General features: G+C 34.0%; 1 pseudogene; it reads left to right on the forward strand.

Annotated features, from left to right (window-relative positions):
* The first annotated feature begins 989 nt into the window (after positions 1 to 989).
* Positions 990 to 16798, forward strand: part of LOC124091908 (calcium-activated chloride channel regulator 4-like) — a 29808-nt pseudogene continuing 13999 nt past the window's right edge.

Genomic DNA, 16798 nt, shown 5'->3' on the forward strand with positions numbered 1-16798 from the left:
ACTAGACCCTCTTCAAGAAAATAGACAAGTGAGCCTTAAAATTCCTGAAGAACGATCTACTGTGGGCTTCATTAGGTCAAAAAGTCTCATGGAAGAAGAGGACTACAATGAAGAAAATAGCACTAGAGACTGAGGTTGCTAGCAAGATGAAGAGATTGACTCCACCATCCAGCATCTTCTCAACAATTCAGTGGGTTTGATTATGTAGAAGTGATCAACATAAGAATTTTTCACCACTAGATCGTAAGCTGTATTCTGGGACTATTAACCTTATACATCATTGTATCCTCAGGCTTCCAAACACTAGAATATAAAGTGATAGAATTTTTGAAGTTGTTTTGCAGAATAACAAGGTTACCAGTCATGTGATTTTTTCAATCACTCATCCTCCAACCCCAGACTCCAAATCCAGCTTCTTCTCTGTTGTCATTATGTAACTCAGAGACTTCTTTGTCCAAATGATACAGACTGTCCTCTTTAGCTTACATCAACTAATGTTTTTCTCTTTGAAGGTTTTTTGAAAATGATAATGCTATTGATCAATTTCATTGAATATGTGCACAGTACTTTATAATTTATTCTATGATTTAATTAACCATAGATTAAAAATAGTCCATTTATGTAACAAGGGAACTAAACCTCAGAGCAGTTATATAAATCAGCCAAGATTTAATAGGCAGAAAATATTAAGTCAGGGTTAGAACCAACTCTAGATGACCCTAGAGTCTATGTCTTTTATCTTATTAAATATTGCCAGGTACTTGCCTTTGATAAAGATGTAGAAGACTGGGAAGCTTTTCAACATGCAGGATGAAGTGGTAGATTGTGACTGATGGGCGAAAGAGTTGGAATGGTTGGCAGAGACACTCCTCATCAGGCAGTTACTTTTGTAATGACAACAAAAGATAGGAATGCCTGAGATAAGCCCTGCTCCATCAGTCCATTCTCACTTAGTCATTCTCACATATTTTTTTCTTTGATAATAGGACATGGTCACTATAGCAACTACTTACTTGCCTGAAGTGACTGAAAAAAGATTTTCTTTCAAAAATGTTTCTATATGAATTCCTGAGAATTGGGAAAGAAGTTCTGAATACAGGAGGCTGAAAACATGACAGCTACAAACATGTATCAATATCTTCTCTGAAAAAAAAAAGAATGCTTTTTTTTTCAGAGAAAAAAGAATTCTAATGCTTCTCAGTTTTGCCACAAATTGATTGCATCAGAGTCTTTCTAACTAAATATTAAATTTTCTGTTCTGATGTTTTAATGATCTTTTTAAACATTCTTAGGTTCATGTTGGAGTTACAGCACCAGTCCTCCCAGACAGAGATGAACCCGACACCAGGCAGTTCACAAACTATGGAAAGAAAGCAGAACACATTCATTTCACCCTCAACTATGTACTTGGAAAAATACAAAATGAGTATGGGCCATCAAGTAGGAAATGTGGTTTAGATATCTCATTTTAACAAACATCTCTGTTCACAGTTTTAAGTGCATACACTTTTCAAAACATGCTGTACATGAAAAATTGATACAATTTTTGTCACTTTAAAACAAAAATTAATTAAGCAAAAGAGTTGGCTCTTCTAGACTAAATGCTAACCACAGAGATTTAAATATCTTCTTTAAAGTTCCCTTCCAAGAAGTCCCTATCTTTTACTTTGTCTTTTCTCAGGATTCCATTCAGCACATGTCAGTTTGCAATTTTGTTGAATCTATTTAGTGTCCAGAGCTTCACTCTCTATCCTGTATGAAAAATTATTTCAAGATTCTAGATCAAGAAAATATCCATGAGAGCTTTTCCAATGATTTACTGGTCCTTATTTCTAAGGCCCTTGCTCTCTCTATTCAAATATTCTAGTCACTCATGAGCAGTATCTTTTGGATATCATCATGAAGATGAGTAAACTGAGGGTAATACACCAACACACACACACACACACACACACACCTGTTCTTCTTTGTCGATTCTTGCCCATGTCCAGTGCAGACGATGGAATTGGGATCCCTCTTTGTGGAGTGGGCTGGCTGTGGAATAAAAGCTAATAAAGAGAAAACAGCAAAAAAAAAAAAAAAAAACACAGTACTTGGGAAGTAATTTTGAAAAGTGGGGCAGGTTGGCTCTTTGACCTTAGGGATTGAGCTTCCACTCTGGAAAGAGATATCAATGGAGCCTACACTTGCTTTATTTTATGGGGGGACATCAAAGGTTTCCAATGGAATGTTTTTTGCCAAATAAGGTAGGAGGTGGACTGTCCAGTTCCCAATGGGTTACGCCCAACTCCAGAGCCACAAGAGTTGTCTTACTGGTAAAGCAAAGACAGAGATCTCATGCCTTGGGTGGTCTGGTATGCATGAAAAAGCCAGGATATTTCCCAAGGAAAAATCCTAAGTCCCCATGGCTCAGTATTGAGTAAAGACCCCCTCAAGTAGCTCATGAGTGGCTTTCCCACAGTCTTATAGTACCCTTTAATACTAAAGACTGGCATGGGTATTTACCCAGAAAACTAAAATAATAATAATAATAATAATAATAATAATAATAATAATAATAATAGAATCATGCCCTCAACTATAAATCCATTCTTGCAACCTAAGGCTCCTATCATACCCTGTTTTTCTCTAAGACCCTCTATTTCCACACTTTCCAACTGACAACTGCTGCATCCCAAAGAGCTTTCAGAAAGATCTCAAGTCTAAGGTGTTATGCCATATATTATTTTCAGATCAGAAATTGCAAAATTGCAAATAATCTTTAAAAGAAAAATAATAGAATTATTATATTCTACAGTCATTAGTATTTAAACAGCTAAAAAGTGAGGTATTAACCCTGAGCAATGATTTCTGGATGAATGACACTGTAATAATTGATAGCACTGTGGAAAAGGACACATTCTTCTTGTCATATGGGACACACTCCCAGTATTTCTCCATGGAATTCCAACAGAATACTAAGGTAAGCTTTCACACAGGACACTGTTTCAAAAATGACCTAAGTATTTCAAGAAGAGGATGAGTAAGCAATCGACTTGTAAACTTTTTAAAAATTTTGTCAGAAAATAAAAATAAATTGTTAATGTCATACATGTGACTTTCAAATGTCTATGTTGCAATAATTATATTCACAATTATTTTTCATATGTCATCCTAAGAATTTTATGAGAGGAGAAAAAAAAACAGAACTTAAGTGGGAGTAAGAAAAAAATAAAATAAAATGGTAAAATACAAGTTGCCCAAAGAGTTTTAAAGAGTAAATGTGGAGAGAATCGTTTGAACTGGCACACACTTTGCTAAAATTTCCTTCCTAATTAATCCCAATTAGAACCATGAAATGTTACTCTTAAAAGAGTAAGACCTAAAAAGAGTAAGACCTAAACATTGGCACCTTTCAAGATATGCATTTCCAACCAGAAATTTCACCAGGTGTATACACTATGCATGACATTAGTTGAGGTTATATAACTGAATTTGCCTTAGTTCTCATTATGGGATATTATAAAATGCCTCAAAAATCTGTTTGGAATATTACTCAGCTTTAAAGAAAAGTAAAATTATGGAATTTGCCAGTAAATAGTTGGAGTTGAAGAATATCATGCTAATCAAAATAAGCCAATCCCACAAAACCAAAGGCCAGAAAGTTTTCTCTAATATGTGAATGCTAATTCACAATAAGTGTGGGGCACTAGGGAAGAATAGCATTGCCTTAGATTAGGTAGAGGGAAGTGATGGGAGGGGAGGAGAGGCAATGTGGAAATAGGAAAGAGTAGAATGAAGCAGACATCATTACTGTATGTATATATGTGACTGCATGACCAATATGATTCTGCAACATGTACACTCAGAAAAATGAGAAATTATATCCCATCTATGTATGATATATCAAAGTGCATAAATGCATACTGTCATGTATAACTAATTAACATGAATTAAAAAATTTAAATCACAATGTCTAAACACACACCATAAAAAAGGAACAAAAGTAAATTTAGATAGTGAAAAATACAATGTATTTTGGTCATTTAGTTTTCATAAACAGAATGAAGTCGACATAAAAAAAAGAGTTAGTAAAAACAAACATTATTTACAGGAATATTCGAGAGGAAAAAGGAAAAAAATGTTTAAAAAACTGACCAAAACCTCAAGGAACTGTGGGACATACCAAAAGATCTAAGATTAGTGAATTTAACTCCAATTAAGTATAGAAGTTTAAATATGCATATTGTGATCCTCATAGTAACCACTAAAACAAAACAAAACAAAAAGATATAACCAAAAAGTCAATAGATAAAATAATATGATTTTTTAAAAAGCCAAATCATCCATTAGAAGGCAGAAAAGGGAGAAAGGGAACAAACCAACCAGGAAAAAAAAAAGCATAAAAAATATTAGTACTCTTGAAATCCAGCCATATCGATAATTACATTAAGTGTTAATCAGGCAACATAAAATACTACTTGCAAGTCAAATCCAGCCTGCTACCTGTTCTTATAAATAAAATTTTATTGGGACACACACACAAAAAAAATCTATTTGGTCCCTCAGAAGATTTTTTTTTCAAATTGCATAAGGAAAACAGAAAATAGCTTCATAGCAGAAACATATCATATTGCCACTGAAACTATTAAGTAACAGTCTTAAAGCAAAAGCAAACCCAGAAATACTGTGATAGTAACTTCACATGCAACAAATTCTTCTGTGCTTTCCAATTGCAGCAAATGCTAATTTGAACAAAGACACAGTTTCACCAGCCCAGTGATCACCATCATCAAAAGAGTCCAGATAAGGAGGGTGAAGCACAAGCAGACAGATGGGATTAACCCAGGCCTCTGGAAGAAAAAGGGTGAGAAACAAGAGTAACTCCCAACAGCTAGAACAAAGACTGAGTCTTGAGAGCCAAAGCCAGTCAGAGCTGCTGCAAGAGAGAGGGCACATGGCTGGGATATCAAATACAAGATCTTAATGTAGGAAACAAGGAACTATGCCAGCCATCTCTGTCTCCCCTTCTTTGTATGGGTTTGTAGTGCTTAAAAACCTATTTCCAGAATCTGTATTGTTCTCTGAACTGAACCTTCTTGTAAGAGGTAATTGAGCAAGAAAATAAGCAATTACACACAACTGAATTGTAACAGATTTCTATCAGTACCTTTCCCAATATAATTTACTCTGTCATTTTATAATACTGTCTAAAACTAGAGTTGGCAAATTGTTCCTAGGTGCACCTCAATATCTTCTTTCGGTATAAGAATATTTCCACAACTATCCTTTGGTTTTTTTTCCTTTCCATAAAACCATCTATACCACATTAACTTATCTCTCTTACTTCATTCCTTAGCATTTTACCAGATGAATATTTAGCTAATCGGGAAATAGCTAGTTTGAAATGCCTTTACCTCAGAAAGCATTACTGATTAACAATGGCTTAGAGCAGGCATTCTCAAACTTCAGTGTTAAAGGGAATCATCAGGAGAGTTTGTTAAAACACAGAATGCTGAGGCCCTTCCCATGGTAGTCTGAGAGATTTACATGTATAAACATCTCTAGATTTTTAGAGAAACCGGTATTACTGGTCCAAGGACCTCATTTTAATTCCTTTAGTTAAAATGTAAAGCCTCCTTGGAAATGTGTTTTGCAATTTCAAAGGTGACTCCAAAACTAGTGTTATCGAGAAGCTCTTTATAAACATAATCACTTCCCGATGATGGGTTTGAATGTGTAAATTGGGGATGAACATGAAAGAGTTGAAGTACGGTTTTGTAGAATAAATAAAAGTTATTTGGGGTTCCAGGAATTTAGCAATCCAAGAAAAAAGAACAGAATAAAGGAAAGAGGGTGATGGACACTAAGAAAGAAAGGGTCAACAAGCCATTTTTAATGGTGGGGTGTATCAAAAATGTAAAAATATGTGATTTCACATTGTTCCTTGTGTTGGTGTATTTGGTTTTGGTTCACTGTATTGCTTTAATCTGGCAAAAACAAAGCACAGCCATCTTCTTTCAGAGTCTGGAACTAATTTGGAAATAGACATAGGAGTCATGACCGAAACATTAGTTGTATATATAGTGAAGTTCAACTAACAAGTGTGGTTTGATCTAAAGCCACAGTTGGGATATCTAATGCTTTTCCTCATGTCTGGAAATCAGACAAATCCTCCTTTTATTACCCCAAAGATATTGTCTGAAAGACAGATGCTCATCTCACTATGCACAAAGGGAATCACAGCTCACATTAATTAGAATCTGATGGTAGGGAAAGAAAAACTGGTTTCCAGATCTGCCTTTTCTTCAAAAGGACAGTACCCTGACCATGTGTGCTCAGCCCAAGGAATCCAGAGCAGAATGCACACACTGAGGATGGGAAGATCAAAAAGAAGGAGGAAGAAACTAAACTTCCTAGATAAATTTCAACCCATTTATATCCCAGGTTCTGCGCTAATGGCGAGTAACTTATAATAACTGAAATCTAGTATCACCTTCAGAAAATGTGTAAGGGTGAGCAACTAGGCTTTGCAAAAAGAAACTCTTCCCATTTTTTCTTAGAAATATGATTCCTTTAGGAACAGAAATGAAATAATAGACCACATGCCTACCTAAATAATAATATAAATATTCCTATCATAATGAAAGAAAGTGGCTATTACTCTTCTAACATGTGACTGACCCATGATTTTAAAATCCTATGACAAAAGATCCTTCTATTATCATGGTAGTCAGTTCTGACTCGACTTGGAGAATTCAGTGTTGTTCATCTGAAGACCCAGAAAGCCTGGAATGGGATGGCAAAAAGAAAAAAAAAAAAGACAGAAAATTAGCACTCCATTTTATGTACTTGGCATTTTCATTCTCCCTCTGAGTAATAAGTAAGGAACTTCTCTCATGATAAATTTAACATGGAAAAGTACAAATACGTTTATTTTGTGACTCTTGAAAAAAAGTTATTGAGTCAATAAAATGTCTGTTAGAGCTACAAAGGGAGTAGAAGAGAGAATTATTAACCCAGTAAAGATAAGTTCTCCTAAGATCTTAAATGTTAACCCAAAATGTCAATACTGTATGACAGAACCAAAATCAGTTTTCAATTCTTTATAAATTCACACACATTAATTATACATATTAATGGGATTCACTGTGATATTTCCATATACACACAAAGATTACATTAATCATATGAAAACAATTATTAATTTAACTTTATATATTGATTTCCTTTTTGAGTTATGATCTGAAAACTAAGTCTAATATAACCATACTTGAAGTTGAAAGATTATGCATAATAAAGGTTTTATTTAAGAATAGTGCATAGTAATTATATTTGAAAAAAAAATGAAACATTTACCAATTTTGCATTTTTGCACTTATAAACTTAAAGATACTATTAAAAGTGATATAAAAATTTGTACAAATAAATCTGAAATTTGTGTATGATATTCAAGGACACAGGAAGGATTGTAGCAAAATAATCTCAGCATTAAATACATCAAATACCCCAATCTGGTGTAGAATTAGAGAGGAAATAAAAATTGAAATTCACCTTAAAAACTCTGTGGAAACAAATGTTAAGTATATAAGTTGAATAAAAGAGACTATTGACACTGCTATACTAAAACTTGTAGGATGTGGCCAAAAATAGTAGTCAGTGTACTTGTTTTAACCTTATTTCTAAACAACAATAAAACAAACAAAAATAAATTAGCTAAGCAATTAACTTGGTAAAGCAGCTAGAGAATTGTATTAGAAACCAAAAAGTAACAAAATAAATGACTAATAATAAAAGAAGAAATTAATGAAATGCAAGTGATACCAATAACAACCAAAAGCTGCTAAATAATCTTAAATGTAATTCCTAGGACTAGTAAAGGTATGGGAAAAGTTTCCTTACATTTTATAATCCCCTGAACTGGAAACCTGAATGCAGAGAAATATTCATCAATAATGGAATTCTTCAATTATAGTTAAACTATATTGTAAAATTGTTTTCAACATTTAAGAAAACGGAGATGATTGTATTTGTACCACCATGGACTAAGTCATGCATACACATTGCCAACCTCAGGCACACTCCTGTACCCACGGTACAATTTCTCTATTATTATCTTTAAATCAATTCACTTTAAGAGAAAAAAAAAAACAAACTTGATGTCATTTTATCTGTGGAAACACAAGTTTGATATGTTAGATACATTTTTTTTGTCATGCATGAAAATGAATCCCCAACAAATGACATTTTCAAAACTCTTCCTTGTCCCAGTCATAGCAAGGAGACCCAGGCCTCTCCAATGTATAAGATTGTATAAGTTATCTTTCTTCCAAGTGATCTAGTCTATGTTATGCTTTCTATTGAGTTTTTTATTTTATTATATCCTTCATTTCAAAGATTCCTGACTGGTTGTTTTTTAGAGTCTCTACCTCTCTCTTGAAGTAATCTTTTGCTACCTGTATTTGCTCTCTTATCTCATTGTTGGAATGATCAATTTTTGCCTGTATTTGCTCATTTAGGTCATTCTTTAATTCACAGATCATTTTAATTATGAACTTTCTGAACTCCTTCTCTGACATTTCATCAACTTCACTGTCTGTGGGTTCTGTTATTATAGTGTCCTGGTTTGTTTGGGGCACTTTCCTCCCTTGTTTTTTTATGTTGTCTATGTGTCTTCCTTTCTTGCAGTGTGGATCTAAGATAGTGCATTTTCTTTCCTATATTGCATGCAGATTGTCTCACTTTGATGTTAGGCTTCCAGACCCTCCTGGAGTCCCTCAATGAATGCTACTACATCCTGTATCTGGGTCCTGTGCAAGTTAGTGTGGGTGATCTAGGCTTCTGGGCTTGACCTCCCTCTATGGTCTGCTGGTCAGAAGGGGTGGTCCTTTGTCAGAGGCTAGACTCTGGTGGGTGTCTGCCCTGCCAGGGGAGGAGTGGACAGGGCCTGCTGTGAGCCTGGGACCCGTACAGGTTGGTGTGGGTGGATCTGGGCCAGGGCTTGACCTCCTGAGATGAGATTTTCATTTCTAATAAGCTCCCAGGAGATGTTCATCCTGATGATTCAAAATGATATTTTGAGTAGCAAGGACAAAATGAAAAAACATGAACTCTATATAATACTGATATTTTCACCTGTTTTCAGATCTCATGTGGTAAATTTACAATACAAAAGCATACTTCAAAACAGAACAGACTATATTTCTGACCTCTCCTTTTTTTTATCTCCATTTTCTCAGAAGTTTTGTTCTTTTGCTGTTGTTTTTTCCAGGGGTGGGAGGCGGGGGGCTGGCTGGTTGGTTTTGGTTTTGGGTTTTGTTGTTGTTGTTGGTACTAGGTATTTAACCCAGGGTTGCTTTGCCACTGAGATACATCTCCAGCCCCTTTTTATTTTTTATTTTGAGACAAGGTCTAAGTTGCTAAGGGTCTTACTAAGTTGCTGAGGCTGGGTTTGAACTTGTGATCCTCCTGCCTCAGCTTCCCAAGTCCTTAGGGTTATAGGCATGGGCCACTGCACCCAGATCCTGAGAAGTTTTTACTTATCATGGCTAATGCAAAATTCCCCTCACTTGTTTTCCTTCCTGCAACTTACACTGTTGATTTATTTATATCCTTCCATCCACTGAGTTCTTTAGGGAAAAAAATGTTCGAATTTTCTCATCTCTAAGCAGTTCCAAGCCAAGGACTGTATCTTACTCATCTTCATATTTTCTGGTGCCTAGTGCCATGCTAAATATAAAGTTAATAATAATAGTAATTGTTACATAATGCAGGTTAACGATGTATTAAATTTTGAATGAATCATTTTATTTCCACATCACTGTAATTATATATAATCTATAGTAGTGTTTATCCATCTTTTTATCATCTTTACTCATGTAATTGAACTTTCTTATGCAATTTTTCCTAATGTCCCTTATGACATTTTACTGTCCCAGAAACACTATATAACTGTTTACACTGTTAGCTTTGGACTTAGGATCCTGAGACTCACATCATTGTAATATCTGACTTTTTACCCCCAAGAACAAATTTTGCCCCATTAAAAACATTACTATTCCCTTGAGAATGCATTTTAGCATAAGAAATTGTGGCATAGAAAAGTAATTTGTTCAAGAACACAATTAAAAGTGGGCAATAAAATTTGGATAAATAAAATAATAAATGAATAATTAGGTGGATAGATATAAAGATGAATAATGCAAAAAGAATGTTGCCTTTCCTGACCTGAACAAACTTACAAACTATGTTGTAGATGTTAGTCTCTCCTAATATATAGCTACAAATGCCTGAAGAACAATCTTTTGGGGTCCATGAAAATACTCAAAAAAATGTTTTCTTTATCAAACTTGTGTAATTAAAAAATAGTGATATGCTGTATTTTGTAATAAACTGTAATGTCATATGATATAGTATTTAAAAAACATTAAATGTTGATAGTTAAATATTTAACAGAAAAAATTGTCACCTGATATAACTGTATATTTGAAAATGTTTTCCCACAGGTAGAGTGTTGGTTCATGAGTGGGCCCATCTCCGCTGGGGAGTATTTGATGAGTACAATGAAGAGAAGCCTTATTACTTCTCCAAGTCAAAAAAAATTGAAGCAACAAGGCATGGATACTCAAATTCTTTGATGACCTGAGGTTTTTAACTGGTCTTATTTTCCTTTCTTTGACTTTTTTCAAATGACATTCATGTTTGCCCCAATATGTAATAATTGAAGTTTTATTTCTTAAAATAACTTTTATATATATATATATATATATATATATATATATATATATATATACACACATATATATATATGTGTGTGTGTGTGTATGTGTGTGTGTATAATTGATGTTTTCATTTCCTAAAATAACTTATATATAAATAAAAACATCAATTAATGTATGTGTATATATACAGAATCTACAAATCTCATATACATACATAAGTGTATTATTGTGTGTGTGTCTGTGTATATATAGTTTAAAGCAGCTGATTGTCTAATTAAAGTTCACATAACTTCCAGAGCATTTGTAGACAATTTGACATATTTTACACCTCTCTACCATAGCTGTCAGAACTCAGACTGAAGTTATGCACTAGATAGATAGACTTACCATATGTTGGGAGATCAAAGTTATTCCTATTATATAAGAATAAATAAAAATGGCTAAGTACTGCTAAATGTGGACTGAGTTAGAAACCAAACAGCTTTAAGGAGCCAAATAGGAACTTCTTAGGTATTTATAAAGGTCATTTTAGAACTTCAACCTAGCATCATAGGTAATAATAGACTATCCTCTTGATTCTTATATTGAAAGAGCAAAATGATTGGGGGAATCCTCTTAAAATTGGGTGCCATTAACTTCATGAATGTCATATGTCTTCCTGGGGCTAGGGATTGATCATAATGAACAAACTGAAAGGTACAGGATTTCAACAAAGACCTTTCCTCTACTCCATTGCATCAGTTTTCAGGGGAATATTTTTAAAAGTATTACATTGATTATATTTGTTTATGTCATATTCCTCCTAAATATCTAGTTCCTACTGCAGAATATTCATCATGATTGTTCATACAGATCCACCAAGTTTTGGGCAATGGAAGCATACATATTAGGATACTCACTAAATGACAATGAAATCCAGTCATCATTTCCAATTTGAACTGGAGCCTATGGAAAAGATGAGATACAGTTACATCCCAGTATATTTGCTATAATCACTATCACTTGTGGCTGATTCCATGCAATAAACATGTGTCTAAAATGCCTCCATAATTTTTATTGTATCATCCTTCTTGACAGCACCTCACTGTCTTCTCACAGTCACATTTCCCTTTGGATAAAAATTCTCCTTGAATAATCGAAACACTTGTGGCTATGTCATGACATATCCCTCTGGAGAAGTCTCTTTTAAAAAGAAATCTACAAATAACTTAAAATTAAGGTGATATCCAGAGTGATTGGTTTTCTAATTCCCTCATCCAGGTGCCTGACTTACCAACATAAGGCCAGCAGGAAAGAGATCTGGGAGAGGGGAACTTCCAGCCATTAGTGCAAACAAGACAGCAGCAACTAATCCCATAAAGAACTCAGCCATTTCATCTATCAAGAAGTCCTACCAAAAATTTCCCTCTGCAATATCTGGAAAATAGATAATTGCTTTGATAGGAACTTTTAATTCTTTAAAGCAAAATAGGATGTATACAGTATACAATAAGAAGAAAAACTATGATCATCATAAATACAACCTGTAAAGATTTTTTTAAGCTAATGACTAAATTGCCTCAAAGATTAATTGTCAAATATTCTCAGGTGTTCCACAGGTATCACCAGCAGAAATAGAGTTTATAAGTGTCAAGGAGGCAGTTGTGTAAATATACCATGTAGAATTAATTATACAACAAAATTGTATGAAAAGAACTGTCAATTCTTACCTGATAAAATTCAAACAGAAAAAGCATCCATAATGTTTACGCAAAGTATAGATTCTGTAAGTATGCCAATACCTAAAATATTATAAGAATTTTTAATCAAAGAACATATATTTTAAAAACATCTCTACAGGTGAACTAAGGGATTAAATGTATTAGTATTAATAAAAAGCTCTTTTAACATTGATGGGCACATGGTAAGCTCTTGGTTTTAGTTATTATCATTATAATTATTGAAAATGTGCCTTATAATTTTTATTGAATAAGTCATATTTTATTCAAAAAACAAAATTGCCTAAGAGATTGACATTTGGTTGATTTACAGATTTTCAAATGCATAAAATATTTTTTCATTATATTAACCTCCCAGGTTGTTGAATTCTGTAATGCAAAAAACCATAACCAAGAAGCTCCAAGCCTACACAATATAAAGTGCAATTTCAGAAGTACATGGGAAGTAATCAGCAATTCTGAGGATTTTAAAAACACCATGCCTATGGTGGCACTTCCCCCTCCACCTGCCTTCTCATTGCTGAGGATCAGTGAAAGAACTGTGTGTTTAGTTCTTGATAAGTCTGAAAACATGAAGGTAAGTTTCATAAGATTGAATAGATAAGAACCCTCTGAGCTCTTCCTGTACATGGGTTATTCTAAATTGCACAATGACAAAAAGTGACACTACTTTTTGTAGTAAGGACCTCAAGAAGGACAGTGAAATATTTTATTGAAGGAAAGTTGCCAACAGAGTTAAACAAGCCAAACTGAAGTATCCTTTTGTTCCAGAAAAGGGTGAAGTCTTAGTATTAAGACTTTTAGGCCCTTAGTAATGCTTTAATTTAGAGACTCAGAGTTATAGATTGAAATATGGAAATATTTTCTTTGCTTTTTTATCTACTGGAAATAATTGAAAGACATGAAAATAAAGTGGATTAGGAGCTGCCGAACTCTATAATTCAGATCAAGGAACAAGATAAATAAGAATTCTTAATGCAGCTTTATCTGATGTGTACCACCTATATAAATGATTTATGTTCAGAAAACCAAGTAAAATTCATCACCATGAAAAATAAATGGCAATATCCAACCAGTAATTTCTACATTCAGTAAATAGTAGGTATTTGTGCTAGACTTTAAGAATAGAGATCCATGTACTTGAGGAGTGTCTAGTTGAATACATAACATTTTCTTACTCTTTATTTTTTAGCAGGTTAACTCAGACTCATCCTTCAAAATTTGGTAAAGGTACCTATGTTCTCCAGGAGTAGATGGACTAAGGGTCCTTCTGATGGTCTCCATATGTTATTTTGATATCAGACACAACATCTCTCCTAAGACTATGTTTTAGTCACTTTTGTTTTCATGGCTTTGACCAAAAGACCTAACAAGAACAATTAGCTAAGGAAAAGTTTATCTGGGATTCATGGTACAGAGGTTCAGTCCATAGATAGCTGGTTCCATGACTGTGGGCCAGAGGTCAGGCAGAATACCATGACAGAAGGGTACAGTGGAGGAGAGCAGCTCATCACATGGCAACAGGAAGAAGAGAAGGAGCTCTGCTCACTAGGGACAAAATATAAAACCAAAGTCACACCCCCAGTGACCTACCTCCTCTAGCCATATCTACCTGCCTATAGTTACTGCTCAATTAATCCATATATGTGATTAATGCACTGATTAGGATAAGGCTCTCAATAAACCAATCATTTCACCTCTGAAAATTCTTACACTGTCTCATACATGAGCTTTGGGGGGATACTTCATATCTAAACCATAATAGACTGGGAACTTCTCTAGGACTTGGATTCATGCCTTATTTATATTTTTATCCTCATTCCCCAGAATAGATTAAATGCCTTTCCCTAATACATTGGGAGCTTCATGAGAAATCAAAACTTTTTATGATGCATCTTTGCATCCCTATGGCCTTAGAGCAGACTTTATCACATATGGATAATCAATAAATGTTGAAATGAATGGATTACAAACAAACAGATGCAATATGATGAAATACCCAGTAGGATGGCATAGTTGAGGCAGAATAGAGAATGCTAAAGATCAAAAATACATTCTTCACCAAATGGGGAAGGTATGTTTGAAAGTTATACACACACACACACACACACACACATTTTTTTCCAGAGACAAGAACTGAGTCTCTCTGGATTCATTTGAATCTCTGTTAAGTTTTGCCTTTGGAGTAATCTAGTCCCCAACTGATGGAAAGACTTCAGTCTCTGACTGAGGTCCATCCACCACAGCATGAATTGATTCTGTGAGCTCTAGGGCAGTTTTATTTTGAACCAACTGGCACCGAGACTTTAAGGAGTAATAATAGAGTCTCTACAATGTGCATTATCAGTCCCCAATTTCAGTCCATTCCTCATTCTCTCCCCATAACTAATTTGGTTGCTTAGGGACCAAGAATCATCTCTAGTTAAAGAGAGATGAGCTCCTTCATAACTACACATGTTCTGTAATATATATAACACTATTTTTCTATTTTATAAATTGTAAAAAATTATAATTGCTTCCTTTAATAAGACCAGTTACCATTTATAGAAAAGTCTTATCAACATATTTTGTGGGTCTGTTGTTATACTTTAGTCAAAACTATTTGGTTCTTTTTCCTGTGGTTTATTATTTAGGATTCTAACCGGCTAAATCGAATGAATCAAGCAGCCAAATATTTCCTGCTTCAAACCATTAAAAACGGTTCCTGGGTAGGAATAGTTGAGTATGATATCACTGCCCAAGTCAAAAGTCAGCTAGTTCAAATAATAAGTGACAATGAAAGAAGAAAGCTCTTAGAGAGTTTACCTACAGAAGCTTCAGGAGGAATTTCCATCTGCTCTGGAATTGAAGCTGCATTTCAGGTGAAAATTTTCTCTCAAAAATAGTTAGACTTCTTTAATTTGTAAGGAAATTTCTGTTAATTGCTACTGCACATACTTTCTGCTGTTTTTAACATAATTAAAAGCACAGCACTAAGCCCATAGAAACAAACTCAAATAATTTTTAAATGAATAATTTACTCAATGAATAAAATGTTGGGTGAATAAATGGATAAAAATTCACTTTGTGTTTTGTGTCTGTCTTGTTATCATGCAAAAATCAGTGCTAAATAAATGGTTGTTGAATGAATGTTCTAAGGCAGCAAAAGTCACCAATTTTTAGGGCAACAAACAAATTACCTTGTATAACAATACTTTGGGCCAAGAATGTCCACAATATAGGATTATTATGAAGTTTAAATGAAATGATACATTTACATATTTAGAACCATAATGCTATACTCTCAAGTAATATATGATGTATAATAGCTGCTATTATGAATCTCACTTTTATACAAATGGTCATCTTGCACTTATAATCAATATCAGTGTCATTTTCCTTCTTAGAAATCCTCTCTGTCCCCTCAGTCTATAAAATTAAATCTGAATTTGTCTGCCTGATGTTATTCGGAGCCTTCCAGCTTCTTTTACCTTCCCAGCCTTCTTCTCAGTTCTTCCCTTCTCCTCTATGCTCCAAAAATTTACTGCACGTATTGTACTCCAAGCCCACCAAGTGCTAGTTGCCCCATACTTTCGCTCATGCAATTTCTCTGCCAAAATGTTTTTTCTTTCCTGTCTTTGCATGTTATAATTCTACCAGTTCTTCAAAATCTTCTCTCCTTCTTGTAGCTTTGCCTGCTACTCCTACCCTATAGAATCTCACACCCTTTTCTGAATTGCATGACATTCTAGTGTATGTTTCCAACATGAAATGCTAGGTTTAAATTCTAATTATATTAAGTGCAATTCTTCACCTTCTGGTCCTCAATTGTCTCTTTTTTAAAATTTAATTTAATTTTTTATTAAATTAATTATTTATTCTAATTTGTTATACATGATGGCAGAATGTAATTCATTTCATATTGCACATATAAAGAACAATTTTTCAAGTCACTGATTGTACACAAAGTATTTTCACACCATTCATGTCTTCATACATGTACTTAGGGTAATGATGTCTAACACATTCCACCATCATCCCTATCCCCTTGCTCCCTTCTTTCCCCTCTATCCCCTTTGCCCTATCTAAAGTTCCTCCATTCCTCTCATGCTCCCCACCCCCATGGCCATTCGTTACAAACTTTTAAACTTTCGGAACAATAAAAAGTGAGAATATTGTGAATTTCTAGTCCATTTATTCTAATAAAGTAAGAATATTTAAATTTAAAGAACATCTGTGAATACACAGCACTGACAGATATATAGGGTTTCTTTCTCAGAATGTTTAGTTTAAGAAATAACATCAAAACCTAACAATGTCAAATTTTCGTTCCTAAAGTTAGACTTTTTACAAAGATATAATATCCATTATTCTAAGAATTTGCTAGAAAATCTCCTACTT

The sequence above is a fragment of the Marmota monax genome, unplaced genomic scaffold, assembly GCF_021218885.2.
Source record: "Marmota monax isolate L192 unplaced genomic scaffold, Marmota_monax_Labrador192_F-V1.1 WCK01_AAM20220418_F8-fsc00046, whole genome shotgun sequence".
Taxonomy (NCBI): Eukaryota; Metazoa; Chordata; class Mammalia; order Rodentia; family Sciuridae; genus Marmota; species Marmota monax.